General features: G+C 46.6%; 1 long non-coding RNA gene across 2 annotated transcripts in view; it reads left to right on the plus strand.

The window, feature by feature from the left end:
- The window catches only part of LOC138516090 (uncharacterized), a 97,150-nt gene that overhangs the window by 16,415 nt on the left and 61,302 nt on the right, over nt 1-19,433 (plus strand). The window contains exons 2-4 of one of the 2 annotated variants that reach the window (XR_011282226.1): nt 16,321-16,389; nt 16,505-16,564; nt 16,766-16,825. This is a non-coding gene — a long non-coding RNA (uncharacterized lncRNA). The remainder of the gene's footprint in view (nt 1-16,320; nt 16,390-16,504; nt 16,565-16,765; nt 16,826-19,433) is intronic. The other variant, XR_011282225.1, reaches the window with a different exon arrangement.

The following is a 19,433-nucleotide window of genomic DNA, read 5'->3' on the forward strand; positions in this document are numbered from 1 at the left end:
GTAAAAATCTTAGGAGTCTACCTAGACGCTAAACCTAACTATGACAAAACATGTGAATGCTCTTTCCTCATCTACCTCTTATACATCTAAGTTGACCGCTCTAAGTCACCAGTTCCTCTCTCCCACTAATTGCATTACCCTAGCCAGAGCATTGATATTATCGAAGTTGGACTCCTACTAGGGACATCAAATACCAACCTAAATAAATCAGACCATATCTCTAATATCAGGAGAGAGAACCACTGGCTGCCCATTCATGCCAGAATCATCTTTAAATCTCTGCGCATCACCCATAAAGGTCTCGCTAAGAAAGCACATATTTACATCAACAACTCAATAATCAAAAAGCATCTGTCAGAACGCTCAGATCAAACAAAAATTTCACTCCTAGCAGTCCCTTGCTACAAAAGTTCCAGAGCCGGCGGAAATAGCTTTACAGTCATGGCCCCTAAACATTGGAACGCCCTACCTGTAAGCATCAAAAACGAAGAATCGTTTCAATGCCTCAAAAAACTCCTAAAAACTTGGTTGTTCAATCAATTTTAGACAAGCAAATCCCTAAATGACCAAACACCTTCTGTATAAAGCCATAAAAAACAGTTTGTAACTACTGGATTCTGTATAATGTAAATTTTTATGGTAACTATTAGATTATGTATCTACCTCAAATACTGTAATTTTCGTAATGTGTATGCACTCTGAATACTGTCTAAATCCCTTTAAAAATCACCTGAAAAAACACTACTCAACACCACAACCACAACCATCCCAAAGAAACACAGTTAGCACCACATGCGCATCCCCCAAGAAACGGTAAGAAAAAATAGAAAAGCCACTCACAACACAAAGGTCACACTAAAACACAAACGCCACCGCAAGTAAGTAGCAATGTCACAACCCAACAAACACAGGAGGCCAATCCTATGTTTGCGGGCAACCACACGTGTTGCCCAAACACAAAGTGGTCAGTCCCATGTTTAGGCAACAGTTACAATCTGTAAAGAATAAAAATGAATATGACTATTAGCCGGCAACCGCACTACCTACGTCTGAGACAACCATGCTAGGACTGCTGCTAAACATAACAAACCTACATGCACAAAGGTGCTATATTGTAAACTTGAGAGACAACCTACAAAACCAAATGGCAGAAAAACATCATGACACTTCCGTGCACCTGGTGTCACCTCCTGCACAAGAGACTAGAACGCCCTACAACTACACCTACGCTTACCTGGTGTGAAAAACACCTACGACAAAATCAAAACTCTACTTATGCAAAAACTCAAAACCTCCACAACACCTACTACTTACCTGGTGTAAAAACTTGCACAACAACACCTACTCATACCTGGTGCAAAAAAAACTCCAAAACTACACCCCGTGAACGCCCTGAACCCTAACGAGTGGTTCGCTAGGCCACCGACTAGGCAATACATTCACAACACCTACTCTTACCCAGTGTCACCAATAACCACAAAATAAACAACACCTACTCTTACATGGTGTATTAAACTCCTTATTAAAAACACACGTGCATGGTCTACTACAGATCCTAATCTAATGATACACATACACAAACCACTAAAACCCCAGAATTACATCCACTCTAACCACTCCAACCTCTCAACACTCATGTAAAAGCTGCTCTGAACAATCACACATGTATTCTGAGTGAGAATGCAAAATGATACCAAAGGAGAAGTGTTGATCACCCCCTAACCCCCCAAGCCGCCACGATAAAACCCTGGAATTATCAGCCAAACTCATAGAAAGGGTACAATAAATACATGTTGATGGTGCACCATTCTACACCCGACATACCAATTCACTTACATTCCTCATGGTGCACTAATTACACAGCAACCACTCCCCGATGATACATCCTGGTATACCATACACATCCAAGAACATTATTCAAAATGTACAACCCCAACACAACACGAGAAATGCATTTCAAAACATAAAAGATTTGCAATTTTCAAATTAACATATTTGAAATACTACATTGTAAGAATTGAATATATTACAATGCCTCAGAATTAGCCTTCCATTCAATTACTACACACTCCACTGCTACTCATCCTCTCACACCAAGTAAACAAGTTAACATGTGCACACAAATAATTCATTTCTTACTACTGTGCCAGTGCCACATGAAAGCCTTTCATGTTCTGATATTCCAGACCTTAAACATAGACATAATCCTCCTATCTATAATTCTCTGAGTTGCAGGCCTTGCCGGCACCTCTCTGCGTAGCACAAATCACTGCGGACATGGAGTATTCCAGAACACGTCTGCTTTATTCAATCACAAGTTAACTCTAACAACACCCCGCCCTCCCGCGTCATTTCCCCTCCCAGGTTCCCGCATCACTGTGCCCGGAACAAGTGTCAACATGACATTTCCCCCCATTTTAAACAGTCACTCAATTTAGGCAATAAGCTTCTGCAGGAACATTGTTCACTAAGCCATCTCTTCAATGAGGCGGCGAGGCTTGTTCCTGGCTCTCTGGGGTCGAGAGCTAGACCATTCAGGGGACCCACTGGTGCCCATATCTTCATAATGGTACTCTTGCCTGAGGCTCCCGAGTCCTCATGATCACCTTGATAGGGATCATCAGATGCATAGTCAGTAGGGATTCCCACTCTCCCACTTAGTTGCTGAGACTCAGATAACAGAACTTTTTTGAAATGGGATGAGTTGTGGGTGGTGGAACCAGCAGTCCCTTGTGCCATGACCATGGACCCCTTCTTTTCTGTGACGATCAGGGGTTCCTCATGGAAGAAGGCGGTGTGTTCGTGTGTCTCGGGCTGTCTTACGGCCACGATGTCTTCAACTTCCAGACAAGGTTCTCGCACTCTCCGGCGTTCGTCCGCATATGGTTTCATGCGCTCCTTTGCGGCCTGTCTCGCTCCCTTACTTCCCCATCCACACTTGGTCGATCATCGGACAGTTTGGCTTGGGGTAATCTCGTCCGGATGTCCCTTCCAAACATTACTTCTGCAGGGGTTTTCCCTGTGGTACTATGTGGCGTGCTCCTATAGTCCCATAGTAGTTGATGCAGTACCTGTTCATATGGCTGCCTGGTGAGTTTGGCGAACTGCAATGCCCTCTTTAGATTTCCCATGAATCTATACATCATGCAATTCGCGTGGAGCCACAATGGAATGATCTTTTGATGGTGAAACCCCATGCACTCCCCAAATTTTGCAAAGCTGTGTCCACTGAATGGGGGCCCTTTGTCTGTCTTCAGTACCTTAGGGACACCATAAGCTGTGAAGATGCAGTCTAGCACTGGTATCACATGGTGGTCCGTCGTCAACAATATGAGCTGGGCTTCTGGGTATCTGGAGTACTTATCCATAATGGCCAGCACATATTTCCCCCCTCGATAGGGCCAAAGAAGTCAGCAGCCACGGCCTCCCAAACCCCATCGGGGAGTTCGGACATCCTCAATGGCTCTGGGTGTCTGTTTGGCGTGATGAGGCAGCAGGTGGGGCATGCCTTCAGCAGATCTTCCACCACGGTGTCTGTGGAGACCACCCCTTGATGGCCCTTGTGAGCGAGTTCAACTACTTTTCTCTGCAGGGATGTTGGAATTACCACCTTGCAAGCCTTCAATAGCATGTTGTCACACGAGAGCACCAGTTTCTCTTTCACCTGTGGCAAACTCTCCACTTTCACCCGCACGTCGTCGCTTGCTTCCCGCCCTCTCTCCTTGGCTCCTTGGCTCTCCTTCATAGGCCTTACAGAAGTCCTTCACATATGATCTGACATGCCTGATCCGCCTCCACCTCTCGGGCCAGATGAGCTGGCTCGATCCCCTCTAGCACGGCCTGCTGTATCAAATACCGGAGATACCGGTCTGCCACTGACTGTTCAGGGGTGCACCCGGTTCTGGGGCATCTGGAAAGAAAGTCAGCAGAGTTCTTACCCTTCCCTGATCGGTGTACTATCTCGAACAAGTAGTCCTGTAGTCTCAACCCCCATCTTGCGATGCAGGCGGCATTTTGGCTTGTGGGTTGCCGTACAAGAACAGGAGTGCCTTATGGTCTGTCATCACTCGAAACGGTTTGCCATTTAAGAAGAGATGAAAGTGTTCACACGCCCAGAATACTGCCAAGCCTTCCTTTTCAGCCTGGGAATAGGCTTGTTCGGTGACCGAAAGACTCCTGCTGGCGTAGGAAACGATGTGAGTCTGAGAGGGATCCTTAGGATCCATTCGAGCCAGGATGGCACCAAGCCCTACAGGACTTGCGTCCACTGTTAGTTCCATCTTCCAATCAGGGTCAGAATAGGACATGTTTTCAGCTCTGGCAACTTTCTCCCAGATGATCTCAAAGGCCCTTTGGCATTGGTCAGACCAGTCGAATACAGCATCTTTCTTGGTCAACGATCTCAGAGGTTCGCTTACTGTGGCAAAGTCCTTAATGTATCATGTACAGCAGCTTGCGAGGCCTAAGAAGGACCTCAGCTCAGATACATTGCTGATATGTGATGTTTCATTCAGTGCTGCAACCTTTTCTGGATCCAGTGTCATGCCATTTTCTGAAAAGATATGACCAAAGAAGCGTAGTGTTCCTTTCCTGAACTCATACTTGTCTTGGTTGAGTGTGAGATCCACAGCTTCCAACGCCTTGCACACCTTTGTCAGGGTCTCATCGTGCTTGTTGATGTCTGTCCAGAAAACTAGGATGTCATCGCTATAATTTATGCAGTTTGGGATATGCTTTATCACATAATGCACCTCAGCCTGGAAGATTTCCGCTGCAGAGGAGACTCCGAAACTCAGCCTCTTATAGCAATATAACCTCAGGTGGGTGACGCGAACATAGTGATGTTTCTGCTTTCCGGGCTCAGTACCAGCTGATGGTACCCCTTCCTCAAGTCCAACTTGGAGAAGACCGTGGCTCCATTCAAGAGATTAATCATGTCAGTGATGCGCAGAGCCATGTGCCTCTCCCTTCGTATGGCCTGGTTGGGTCTCCTCATGTCGACACACAACCGGATGGCTGGCACGATGGGCAAAACCCACTTGGTGGGGCCCGTGGCTGGTTCTATTATGTCTTGCTCCAGCAGCTTGTGTAGTTCGTCTTCCACTTTTAAAAAAAATATTGACGGTATGCCCCTGTAGTGTTGCGCTATTGGGCGCACTCTGTCCTCTATGTGTAGTTTCACTTGTCTGCTTCAGAGTTTTCCAATTCCCTTGAACAGATTGGGGTAAAGGTTTGTGATCATTTAGACCGGGTCAGTGTATTTGTGGACCATGATTTTATATAGGACATGTATGAGACCCATGTCAATGGCCACCTTGAAACTGAGTACACAGCCACTTTCATTCTCTGTCGCCAGCACGTGTGTGGGCACTTTTTTTTCTTGCCCTTTGTAGCGGCCCAAGCCCTCAAACTGTCCTATGCATTTGAGTGGTCTCTTGGCTCCTTATGCATAAATGCCCACTGTGGTAGGGACAAGTTTCGGGCTCTGAGGCAGCTCTGTGAAGATCTTCTCGCTGACCACATTCACCGTAGCCCCAAGGTCAATGAGGAATTCTGTAGGTCTTTCATTTAGTTTAATTATCAGTGTCAGACTGTGCTCTGTAGCCACATGATTGCCCAGTGCGTAAACATATGCTTTCTTTATTTGTTCGCTCCCTGACGAGCCCTTGGTTTGAATCTCAGAAGTGCTTCCCTTGTTCTCTAACTACCTTTTTCTCTGGAGAACCTGCACACCAACTTGAAATGGCCTTTCTCCCCGCACGTGACGCATCGCTGGCCGATGGCGGGACACATACCTTGATGTGGGTATTCGAAACCACATTTGTAGCAAAACGGTTCCTCCAGTCTCCTTTCTTGGTGGAGCCGATGGACCACCTCGACCGGCGTGGAGGTGTTGAAACTTTCCACCTGTGAGTAGACGGCTCTCTCAGCTGGAGCCAGTGTTAGTATCTCGTCTAGTGTGTGGGATTTTTGTAACAGCTTCCACCTGAATGTCTGTGATTCGCAGCCTGCATTGATTTGAGATCTCAGGGCCTCTGTGTTTGAATAGTTGGCGAAATCACAGTGTTTCATTTTTTTCCCAGTCTCATGACATACGCATTCATAGTCTCACCTTAAGCCTGCTTGGTGCTGTGAAACAGGTGGCGCTCATAATCTATGTTTGTGTGCGTGGTGAAATATGCAGATAAGGTTTCCTTTAAGTCTTGTATGAAATCAATGCTGTCGGCAGGCATCTCTTCAATGATGTCACGTGTTGCTGGACCTACCACCAGTTTGAGAAGGCATTTCTGTCTATCATCTTCGATTGGCCCCCATAAAAAGTTCAAAATCCTTTATCCACCGGGCCTACCTGGGACCTATGTTGCTTGTGTCTGCAATGTCAAAAGCACCTGGCATTTGTGCGGCCAGGGAATCAGGCAGTCTGTATGGAGCTTGTTCCTGCGCTGGTAGCCTTTGGACCGGGCTGTGCGCCCTCTTCGCCATCAAGAGGAGACATTTTCCTTTAAATTTGTGAAAATCGGTCTCTTCTAAGGCCCTGTGGCCCCACGGTGGCCTACTTAGCACGAGCACCGTGTCAGGGCCTGTCTCTTGCCTCCACGTCCCGACAATGGGCTACAAATGATGGCCGCCTACCCAGGCACGAGTACCATCTAATATTGCACAGTTCCTTCTCACCTCTTGGTAAGGTGTCGTTCCCTCCTTATTCCGGGACTTCAGCTCGCTCACCTGTGAGTGTTTGAATCACCGCCGCTGCCTGGGATTTGCAATCGCTCCAACGAACGTTCTGAGAATGTTGAGAATTACTGCTGCGGCCCAGGGTGAACAGCGATGACGCGATCAGTCAGAGGAGGGGATCCGGGCACCACTACACCAACTCTGTGCCTCTGCTGTCTTCTTTCTGCGGTCGCAATGCCCCAGGCGTCTGCTCCGTGCGCCGCTAACTCTGTTGTGGGTGACTGCATAATTGGCACAGCCTCGTCGCCATTGTAATTTTCGTAGTTGCAGGCCTTGCCGGCACCTCGCTGCGCAGCACAAATCACTGCGGACACCGAGTGTTCCAGAACACGTCTGCTTTATTCAATCACAAGTTAACACGCCTCTCTACGGCGTTATTTGCCCTCCCAGCCAACCACCTCTCTGTGCCTGGATCAAATGTAAACATGACACTATCAAAAATCTATAAAACCCAACAGCAAAGTCACTGTTGTGAACGGTAAAAACAAAGCAATGCCAAAGCCGGGATGACAAGTACAGCAATCGATGCAATTCCTGCAAAGTACCTGAACTCCGAACCCTTCAATCCCCAAAGGCACCACACAACATCAAAAGCTGTGTCTGTTCTCCTGATGCAGATGCGCCCTGAGCATGCAGATGAGCGTACTGTAAAGCATTCTTCCTGGAGAGCATCTGCTCATGTCATCACACACAGAACATCTAAAAGGTCCTTTATTCCACTGCCTCTTCATCCCTCCGAACACTGCATCCTCCGAATACCGCAAAGCTTCCAAGCCATCACCATCCTGCTCACTACCCCAACAAGCATGGACGGAGACAGAGCTCTGCGCTAGCAACTGCTGCCTAACTCCAACATATGGAAAAGGTAAAAGACTCCCAGACCTCACCCTAAACCCCCCACCCCCAGTCAGGCCTACAAGCCCCCCTGGAGCGCCGCTGCAATGCTACTTCCAAGTGCCTGCACATCCTTGACTGCGCTGCCACACCCTCTAGCCTCTTCCTGGCCGCCTGCTGACCCACTGCTGACACACCCAGGACTGCATGCATGACAGATACTTTCCGGACCCAGCCACCTCCCACAGGACACTCCTGCTGGGTGTCCAGACTGCAGCCCTCAACCTCCCCCTGCAGGAGACTCGTTCCAGTCGAGGCCCGCCTGCTGATTGTCCTGACACCTCCTGGAGTGGCACTCTCCTTCTTGTCACCTCCAGGACAGTGTCCGCTCCAGCTTATGCCATCCTGCTGGGTGTCTTGCCACCTGCTGGACTGCCATCACTGCGGGGATGATGCCACTCTCCTTGCTGACACCACTGGGACCCAGATGGGCACTTGACACCTGCGCCTCCTGACTCCAGCATCTGGCATCCTGCTGCAACTCATGTCAACATTGTCCGCCTCCTGCAGCATTTTCTGGCATACTCCTCCATCTCCAGGACGTGCCTCCACCAACGCTGCTTAGCTGCTCCTGGGCTCCTTTTCAACATTCTTGTCACCAAAAAGAAGCATTCAACATGGGCACTCAGAGACCAGGCGGAGATGGTAGTACAAATGGAAGGTAAGTACTTTAATCTTCAACTGCAGTTTAAGACAAAGATAGCAACAGTGGGAGTAGGCATATTAACAGCTCTAGGCCCATGCTGAAGTCCCCCTCCAACCCTCACTCTTGGAACTCGCACACTCTACATTCCATCAGGCATTCCAGAAGCAGCAACTAGCACACAACAAGCAGGATACCACACACTGTCATCCATTTTGTAGTTTTACGATGACGGTTGGGCCACGTGGTGGCCGACATTAGTTTTGCCAGTTTACCTTTGGACTTTTTATTCTTTTGTTTTATTTTTGGTTTGGAGGGAGCGTTGGCAAAGGAGGGTTGTTGTGAATTGGGCTAAAACTGGATGTGAAGTGCCAAGGTCACAGTAGTTTCTGGTTGTCTCTGAAGGCTTACAGTGAGCATTGATATGGCTTTACTTAAAGGAATGGTGCTCGGGCACATGGTTTTATGCAAACTGTGATCGATCGTAAAAACATTTCCTATGCACCTTACCTTAGTTTTTCGCATTTTTACATATGCAAAATCAACGAGCTGGCCGCGGCCATCTTGTGCTAATCTTATCCGTTGCTGCATCGCGCTAAGTTCAACTGTCCTTGTGGAGCTAAATCATATCACCCGCCCCTGAAGCTGACATCACTAGACACGCACGACCCATTTCACAATGCGAATGAATGCATGTCTCGTGTCAACATTCTCTGTGCCCGAGCTAATGACGTGCCTTCATGGAAATGGCAGAACGCTTCTTTCCTCAATAAATATAAACAGACCGATTCTCATCAGACAACTTCAGAGTTGCTTTTTTCAATAATTTCACTGTTTTATTTTTGCATAGCCTTTGACTAGTTTCTGCTGTGTTCAGCTATCTTTGTTGCTCGGAGCCCGTGCAAACAGATACTTGTACTAGCATTACTATCAATTTTAATTTTGTCATATAATGGCAACAATACAACCCTAGCGGTACGAGCCAGAGTATTCCGAAGCAGAATTAGTTGATAGACAAAGATGCGGAAATGATGGGGCATCGGACAACAGTTGGGAAGAGGAATCACTGCATCCTGAGCCAGAGCCTAGTCGCGTGGAAGACGTTTCCACCTGGTGTACCTGCAATTGGTGCGAGGTCATGCCAACCGAGGAGGAGAACTGCTGCTGCAGAGAAAACTCTGGATGCTTGGCCTACATATCGGAAGAAGGGACACCGCCGCTATGCGTTACCGAGCTGCGTGGCTTCAGGGAAGCTTGCCTCACAAACTCGTTTTGAGGATTATGATGGTGCTTATGCACAAACTTCGCGCAACAGTTCGCCCTCGCAGTCCAAGTAACGAGTAAGTGTACTCTAGATTTGATGTCACTTTGACTACTGAGGCCGCTAACATTTCTTGTTTGGCTCCTATATTGTCGTAACTTTGATTTGATTTGATTTGCTTATAGAGCGCGCTGAACCCTGGTGTAGCTAGGCGCTTGAACTTGGTAGGAGTTACATACAGGTTATACATACAGGTTATACATGTAAAAGTACAGTACATAAAATGGCGCTTGTACTTAGTAGGAGATACAAGCAGGTAAAGTATATGCAGGTATAATAGAATAATTTATGCAAAATGTATAAAGATGTACAGATGGTGGTGGGATTCAGGGAGTGGCTCAGGAGGGGGCGGTTTGAGCGAGGAGGCAGGATTTTACTTTGAATCTGAAGGCTAGGAAGGAGTGTTCATCTCTCAGTGGAGGGGGCAGAGAGTTCCATGTTTTGGCAGCTAGAACAGGGAAGCTTGATCCACCTGATTTTTGGAGTCTGAATTTTGGAATGTTGAGGTAGTATGCGTAGTTAGCTCTGGTTGGTCTTGATGAGGTTTTCCAGGTGAATTTGTCGGACAAGTTCTTTCTTTGGGGCTGTATTGTTGAGGCATTTTTGGGTGATCATCAGTGTTCTGAAGGTGATTCTGACTTTGATGGGAAGCCATTTGACCGTCTGTCTTGCTTGGATTATGTGTTTATGACGTGGTATGTTGAGAGCTGCTCTGAGAGCGTTGTTTTATAGGATTTGGAGTTTGTGGATATTTTGTTTGCTGGTGCCTAGGTAGAGGGAGTTGCAGTAGTCGATATTTGATAAGATTAGGGCTCTGGCCAGTGTGATGCAACTAGGTGTAGACAGGAATGGCCGTTATTAGCTTGGTAGTATAGGCCGAGGCAGAGGCTGTGGCATTCACTGATGGAATCGAGGTAGACCCCGAGGGTTTCGGCATTTTTGGAGACATTAATAATGTTCCCGTCTATGTTAAAGGAGTTGTATTGTGGGTTGAGTTCCTTTAATCGTTGCCTGGTGCCAATAAGTAGAAGCTCGGTTTTGTCGTCGTTGAGACACAATCCATGCTTAGCCATCCAGTCTTGGATTTTGCTGTAGATTTCATTGAGCCCGTCTCGTAGGTGCCCGTGAGCGTGATGAGGATCTGTGCGTCATCAGTGTAGTTGGTGTATGGGACTTTCATGTCGTCTAGGAGGTCAAATAACATCTTGGTAAAGATGTTATAAAGTGTGAGGGATACGCAGGAGCCTTGAGGTACTCCACAGGTGATGGGTGAAGGGTCAGCAGCTGCAGTGTCTGAAAAGACTCTCATGGATCTTTCGTATAGGAAGGATTGGACCCATTTGGCTGCGTTGGATGAGAAGGAGGCTGATGTGGTAAGATGCGAGGTTAAGATGTTGTGGTCAACTAGGTCGAAGGCCGCAGAGAGATCCAACAGGAGGAGGAGGGAAGGATGTCCATTGTCTTTGGCATCGTCCATTTGGATCTTCAGGTCTATATGGGCTGTCTCTGTGCCGTGTCTCAGTCTGATGCCAGATTGACGGAGGCCTAGAAGGTTGTGCGACTTGAGGTGGTTCTGGATTTGAATATAGGCTGCTTTGTCAAGGATTTTTAGCAGAAATGGGATGTGGTGATGGGGCGGTAGTTCGTGGGAATGTTGGGGTTTAGAGTGGGTTTCTTGATTAGAGGTTTGACCCAAGCGTCTTTAAGATTCTTGGGGACAGTGCAAGAGGCAAAGGAGGTGTTGATAAGTGATGTGATGAAGGGTGCGAATCTTTAGCTCCTTCTTTGATGATGGAGGCTGGACATATATCTCCTTCACATTTTGAGGGTTTGAGGCTGGCAATTATGGATTCTACCTGTGTGGTGGTGACGGGTGAGAAATTGAAGAGGTCGGAGCTGTGTCTGCGCTGGATGTGGGTGGCAGTGCTAGTGCCTTTAGAGGCTAGGAGTTTTCTTTTGGTTTCTATTTTGGTCTGGAGGAGTGCTATTTTGTCTAGGAGTGCCTTCTGGATGTTGGCACACCAGGTAGCATCTTTGTCACAGGTGGATTGGGGTGGTATGGGAGCTTCCATTTCTCTGAGAATTGTGAAGACTTCCTTTACATCTGAGTAGGCCTTTTGAATTCTTTTGTTGAAGGTGTCGCTTTTAGTTATAATAATGGCTGTTTTGTAGTTGGTAGCGGCTATTTTAAAGAGGGCCATGTTTGGGGGTGTAGTACCTTTTATCCATTTGGTTTCTACTGCCATTTTGGTTTTCCTTAGGGCTTTTAGTTCTGGAGTAAACCTTTTATTTATGTGGCTTGGTTGTTTGGCTTTCCTGGTTTTGAGGGGGGCTATTTGATCTAGTGCTAGTAGTAGAGTCTTGTTGAAAGAGTTGACAAGGGTTTCTGTGTCAGATTCGGTGTGGGGTGTTGGATTTATGATGGGCTGGATGTATGGGCGGAGGGTCTCCAAGCTGATGGCCTTTTTGTTCCTAGTAATGGCTGGTGGCGCTTGTGCGGGCTGTGCATGGATGTGATGGGTGGCTTTAAGTTCAAAGTGAATGATGTGGTGGTCAGATCAGGCACATGGGGTGTTGGATAGTACATTAAGGTTGCAGTTTAGCGTGGCGATCCAGTCCAGCGTTCTGCCTTTGCAATGGGTAGGCTCAGATATGAGTTGGAGGAAGCCTATATTGACAAGGGTTTGCTCAATGGTAGATGCATGGGTGTCTAATGGATCTTGGTATCCTAGGTTTAGATCTCCCATTAGCAGGATTTTAGATGTGGGTTTGATCTATCACTGCCAAATGAATGTAGTCTGGCAATTCAGTACATCTCTCGCGCTTTGGGGAAATCATAGTGGTCATCTTATGTGTCTTTCAATTTCAACTAAGAAACAATATTTCTCTGTGTTCCAAATGTCATGGATTGCATGGGTGTTCACTTTTGTAATGTGTCTACACTTTAAAGCCCAAGTTGATTGATCCATGAAGTAACATTTGTACTTGCAACTATGCCATAGGATACCTGATGCATTTTCATCTAAGGTTTGTACACTTATCAGGTTCATTTAAATACAGTATGTATGTTTCTCTTCCACAGGTGGTACATGCTGGTGGCCTATCCTTCGTTTATATGGTGGCTTCATGGGAGGCTGGTAATACCCGCCTGTGTCGTTGGAGCCATTTGCGCCAAATTCCCCAGTGACAGCGGACAGTACAGGGGATTTTCCCCCACTGTGCTGCAACCCGAAGTATACAATTTGTAGTACATTTGTGCCATCAACATCAGCAACAAAATAAAATACAAATGATCTTTTATGAATAGTTGTTTCAATTTTTCAGTGAATCAAGGACATGCTCACTTGTCTATGAGTGACATGCAACAATGGTTGGTGCCCTTTTACGCTCACCTCCTCTGCAACAATCCATCCCCCCTCCATTATAAACGGCCAAGGTGCCAAACACCATGTACACTTCAAAGGTATCTTCCGCACAAGGGCCATTGTTCACATGGCCTCCCCAGACCAAGTGTCTCCAGGCTCCCCTGAAGCACACCGCGGCCCTCCAATCCACATAAGTCTGTCTCCCTTCAGTAGTGTTCCGGCCTTTTTCTGCATGCCTCTTGCCCATCCTTCCCCCCTCTACTATCAATGGCAGTGCACACCTGTGGCAGTGTGCTCCCAAGGGGGCTGGCAGGGTGGGAACGGCCAAAGTGCCAAACACCATGTACACTTGAAAGGTATCTTTCGCACAGGGGCCATTGCACACAGGGCCTCCCCAGACCCAGCGTCTTCAGGCTCCCCTGAAGCAGACCGCACCCCTGCAATCCACATAAGTGTGTCTCCCTTCAGCAGTGTTCCGGCCCTTTTCTGCACGCCTCTTGCCCATCCATCCCCCCACTATCAATGGCAGTTCGCACCTGTGGCCATGCACTCCCAAGGGGGCTGGCAGGGTAGGAACGGCCAAGGTCCCAAACACCATGTACACTTCAAAGGTATCTTCTGCACAGGGGCCATTGTTCACATGGCCTCCCCAGACCCAGTGTCTCCAGGCTCCCCTGAAGCACACCGCGGCCCTCCAATCCACATAAGTGTGTCTCCCTTCAGTAGTGTTCCGGCCCTTTTCTGCATGCCTCTTGCCCATCCTTCCCCCCTCTACTATCAATGGCAGTGCACACCTGTGGCAGTGTGCTCCCAAGGGGGCTGGCAGGGTGGGAACGGCCAAAGTGCCAAACACCATGTACACTTGAAAGGTATCTTGCGTCACAGGGGCCATTGCACACAGGGCCTCCCCAGACCCAGCGTCTTCAGGCTCCCCTGAAGCAGACCGCACCCCTGCAATCCACATAAGTGTGTCTCCCTTCAGCAGTGTTCCGGCCCTTTTCTGCATGCCTCTTGCCAATCCAACCCCCTCCACTATCAATGGCAGATCGTACCTGTGGCCGTGCGCTCCCCAGGGGGGTGGCAGAGTGGGAACGGCCAAGGTGCTAAACACCATGTACACTTCAAAGGTATCTTCCATACAGGGGCCATTGTACAGATGGCCTCCCCAGACCCAGTGTCTCCAGGCTCCCCTGAAGCAGACAGTGCCCCTGCAATCCACATAAGTGTGTCTCCCTTCAGCAGTGTTCCGGCCCTTTTCTGCACGCCCCTTGCCCATCCATCCCCCCTCCACTATCAATGGCAGTTCGCACCTGTGGCCGTGCGCTCCCAAGGGGGCTGGCAGGGTGGGAATGGCCAAGGTGCCAACCACCATGTACACTTCAAAGGTATCTTCCGCACAGGGACGATTGTTCACATTGCCTCCCCAGACCCAGTGTCTCCAGGCTCCCCTGAAGCAGGCCACGCCCCTGCAATCCACATAATTGTGTCTCCCTTCAGCAGTGTTCCGGTGCTTTTCTGCACCCCTCTTCCCCATCCATCACCCTGTACACTTCAAAGGTATTTTCCGCACAGGGGCCATTGTTCACATGGCCTCCCCAGACCCAGTGTCTCCAGGCTCCCCTAAAGCACACTGCGCCCCTGTAATCCACATAAGTGTGTCTCCAGTCAGCAGTGTTCTGGCGCTTTTCTGCACGCCTCTTGCCCACCCATCCCCCCTCCACTATCAATGGCAGTTCTCATCTGTGGCTGTGAGTTCCCAAGGGGGCTGGCAGGGTGGGAACAGCCAAGTTGCCAAACGCCATGTACACTTCAAAGGTATTTTCCGCACAGGGGCCATTGTTCACATGGCCTCCCCAGACCCAGCGTCTTCAGGCTCCCCTGAAGTAGACCGCATCCCTGCAATCCACATAAGTGTGTCTCCAGTCAGCAGTGTTCTGGCGCTTTTCTGCATGCCTCTTGCCCACCCATCCCCCCTCCACTATCAATGGCAGTTCTCATCTGTGGCTGTGAGTTCCCAAGGGGGCTGGCAAGGTGGGAACAGCCAAGTTGCCAAACGCCATGTACACTTCAAAGGTATCTTTCGCACAGGGGCCATTGTACACATGGCCTCCCAAGACCCAGTTTCTCCAGGCTCCCTTGATGCAGACTGTGCCAGAAACATATCACACATTCACATACACTTTTCTAATCCTTTATAACCCCTGTGATATTTATCCAGAGAACATCCCTGAGCACTGTAAGTCAACTCTTGATCGTGCTGCCTGTTCTCCTGCTACTAACTCCCCTGCTTGCAGAATCTAATTGTTTGTCAAGGTAAGGGCACGTCACGTTTTAACTTCACTATATTCATCTCTTTCTGATCTCAAAATGTCTATCTGTTTCGACCGAATGTACCGAGAAGTGTAATGTTCATTCAGCTCAATGACTTTACCATTGTCTAATGTTTCAAGTGTTCTGATCTCGATGTACAGTACATTTGATCATTGTCAATTACAATAGAATCACATCTTTCTCGGACCTTGTCTATAAGCATGTTTCGTTTTGATGCATGAAAGTACATTCAACGGATGAGTAACACGTTACGATTTGCGTCATATCATCAATTCTGTATGTATGTAGTATTCGACTACACTACACAGGTTTTGCTTCTTTGAACAAAACAAACATAGAAAACTGTGATATAATTCCATCAATCTCATGCATTCATTGCAATTCTTTTGTAATTATTTATACTTTTTTTATACGGATCTTATTGATTTTTCAAGAATGCCTGCTTGTATTGTTTTGGGTTTGTCGTTCTAGGAGCCATGTCAAAAGTCAGGGCACAATCCTGCATACATTCCCGAAGGATATTCATTTAATAAAAGGATGGGTTTAACATTGTGGTTTTGTGGTGGACGAGATTGAAAGTAGACCCCAGGTTGTCTTGGGAGACTTGAGGGCCAATTGATTCCGCATCTGTAGCATGCACTTTACCCAGGATATGTACGACCAATCGACAAACACAAAAACGAGTCGACCCAGAATGTTTCGTAAATTGCTTCCAAATGCAATTCCAACTCTATTGATGCACACACTGCCTCTTGTGAGTCCCGGATGATGAATTAGCTGTGGGCGGTGGGGTACTGAACAGGTAACTCTATGAACGGATTGGTGCTTTTGGTGTAAATGTGTTTTACTAAAGTTTGCATATTTACCAGATTGTATTACATTTTAACTATACCGCATTTTAATACATATATGTGCCTGGTTTATGGAGCTACAAATTAAGTAATTATGAACATGGAAAACAATGCCATAGTGCCCTTCACAGGAAGCATAATGTTTTTGTAATCGGTTGCTTGACATGTCAATTTGTTTAGGAAAACATACTGACGGAAGCACAGACCCTCGAAAGTGACGAAACCACTGACACGTCAAGTATACCAATGGTGAGGCCTATAGACTTGCAGATGTTTATATTCTCGACAGTTGCATTTACCCGCATATCTAATGCAAATCTAATTTTACCTTTTACCACTTCATGACAATGCACTGAAAATGAAGGAGCAAGATTCTGCTTCGATTTATTTTCACAAGTCAACTACAACTTCAAGCGCCTATCAGGTAATTTTATTTCATTTTTCCTTCACGAGAATGTATTATGCTTGAAATGTCCAACAATATGAAAATGTTTATGTATCCTGTTGGTTGTTTACACTTCGTGTCATTTATAGGTTTCTCTTTATATGTACCATTGTCTGCATCCCATTGTCTCAGTTCCAATTAGCTGTTTTCATCCGTACTAAAACAGGTACTGTGTTACAGGGGGATGCTGGTACTTCGACTACAATTACATCATCCTTTGCAGCTGGTCCAGAGTATGAGGTATGCGCACTAACAGTTACATTGAATGAAAGAAAGTCAATCCTACATAGGATACTATTTGACAGTGACATGCATATAAATGTGAAGTGTTTCAACGCAATTGACCGAGGAACTTGCCAAAGAGCTAGACTACAGTTTTTCTAGTTTGGGCAATTTGTCCACCACAGTTGAGTCACAAACCACATTCCTGCAGGACGATTGGCTAATGAAGGAGCCAAAATACATTGTATTCGACAGCTGCCTGGTAGTGAATATACTGATGCTGAAATGAGTCCATCCAGTGAGGGGGGAAATATGCGTGGAGCCATTCGTGAATGTGACTCGTGTATTACAAGGCACTAACCTGAAAATCCAAGCTACCTGTGTCCACCTCCATGATACATTTTCATGGTCCGCTCAACCGATGCTCGGCAAAGTGCCAGCTGGAAATCTACTGTGTTCAGCAGCTTTACTTTTCAGTGGCTCGACTTTTAGTAAGTCCAGTTTCTGTCAATTTCTGGGAGTTCAGTTCCTTACTAAAAGGCAGTACTACAAATATCAAAGAGAATTCTTATTCCCTGCTATTAGTCAAGCCTGGAAAATTGAACAAATGTCAACTGAAAGCGCATTCTCGGGACAGTGTGACAGCCCCGGACTTTCAGCAAAGTGCTGCACATACCACTTTGAAGACATGGAAACTAAAAAGACTGTGAGTTTGGAGATTGTGCAGGTGTCCCAATGTAAATCCTCTGTGGCCATGGAGAAACATGGTTTCATAAAATCCCACAAACATTTTCAATCAAGGGGAATGCAAATAGACCTCATAGCCACTGACAGACATGTTTCAATAGCCCAGGCCATGCGAGAGCAGTTTCCAAACATTCATCATCAATTTGATGTATGGCACATTGCCAAATTAGTCAGTAAAAAAATCACAGCTGCTGGTAAAAAAAGGGGTTCAGGCAATATTTTACAGTGGTCTCAGTCTTTCAGCAACCATCTTTGGTGAAGCTCCAAAACTTGTGATGGGTCTGTGGAAATTCTACTTGAAAAATGGCGCTCATTGATGCACTACTGTTCCAACGTTCACTCATGGACAGAAAACCAACATTTACACGAATGTGCACATGTACCTTTATCAGAGGAGCAGGAACAGAAGAAGAAGGGGGTGGTTCAATCTTCACCTCCACACAAAGCTCTTGAGAAGATCAAGAGACCTAAAGGGACTCACAGAATTCTGTCACACCGGAGATTTGGAGGTGTTCCACAATATGTGCCTAAAGTACAGACCCGAAAGGTTGCATTTCAACATAGACGGTATGCAATCTAGAACATTACTAGCCATTTTAGCGCAGAACGAGAATCTACAGAGATAACAATCGAGAACTGCAGGAAACCTTTGGATGCTTCGTTACACAATGGCCTTTTCAAAACAAAGCGAAAAATGGGTGGCCAAGCCAATTTACCAGGAAATGGAATTCAATTATATGAAAGATATCACTTTGACTGTGTTGGCCATGCATAGTCATGGAATCCATCCTGATCTTGTTCCTAGGACACGTACACTGCCACAAAACATTGCAAACGAGCGCTGTCCACTTAAAGCGGACCTCGTTGAACAGTTGACTTCCTAGTATAAATGATTTGCAACAGTGTTCTTAATATGTTTACTATAACTTTTGGGATATGTTCCACAATGTTTGTACATTGTACATGAACAATGGAATGCTATTAAACTCGAATTTCAAAGCTATTAAAAGTATTAAGAAGTATTAATTATGCACATTTAATCTTGTTTATGATTCATTCATTTATATCTCAAACTATAACATGCATGTCTGTGGTTGCTTGGTGTCTGTAAAGCTCGACATATGTGGCCATAGCGTCCAAATTGTCTTTTCAAATGTATCCTCTTTGTCAAGTGTAACTCTGTGTTTTGCCCCCTCCCGCTTTCACCCCGCATTTGTGGGTCCTTGACTGATCAGGGCACGGGAGGGTCAGATGGATGTCAGCATGAGATTAACTGTGGGGTATGAGCTGGTCGGCTCAGGCCTGGCGTGGTGTAGGTTGTTACTGCACAGGAAGTTGAGTGGAGATGAATGGGCACTTGGATTTATGACTTGTCAGTGTCTCACGTTATCCGCAGAGTCCATTCCTCCGAGAGAACAGGGCGCGCATAGACATCCCATGGAGTGAAGGTCACTTTGTTTGTTGTAGCTTATGGGGAGTTCAAACCGACGCGCCTTGTACAGTATGTTTTTGATTTGTGGCTTTCCTTCACAAAATTGAAACTTACCATACACGTTCCCAAAAAGGTTCAATTGTTGTTCAACCTTGGAAGAAAGAGAGGATGCGCTATGGATTGAGGGACGGAAATTGTGGAATAGCCGCAAAAATTATAAGGTTTACTATTTTAAAACTTGACATTGGAACATTTATTTTCATTTTATGAAAACCGTTGTTCTGAGCGGACACTCTGCGTTACGCCAAGAGAATGAAAATGCCAAATATCGATGTAAGTTTGACTGAAGACGAGTTTATAGGTGAACGAGTAAAGCTTTCATTTGCTGCTTAGATTGTTATGGGTTTTTGGTTGTGGTATATTGTGATGACACGCAAACACAACCTG

Source organism: Ambystoma mexicanum, chromosome 6q, assembly GCF_040938575.1.
Source record: "Ambystoma mexicanum isolate Mex_15411 chromosome 6q, UKY_AmexF1_1, whole genome shotgun sequence".
NCBI lineage: Eukaryota > Metazoa > Chordata > Amphibia > Caudata > Ambystomatidae > Ambystoma > Ambystoma mexicanum.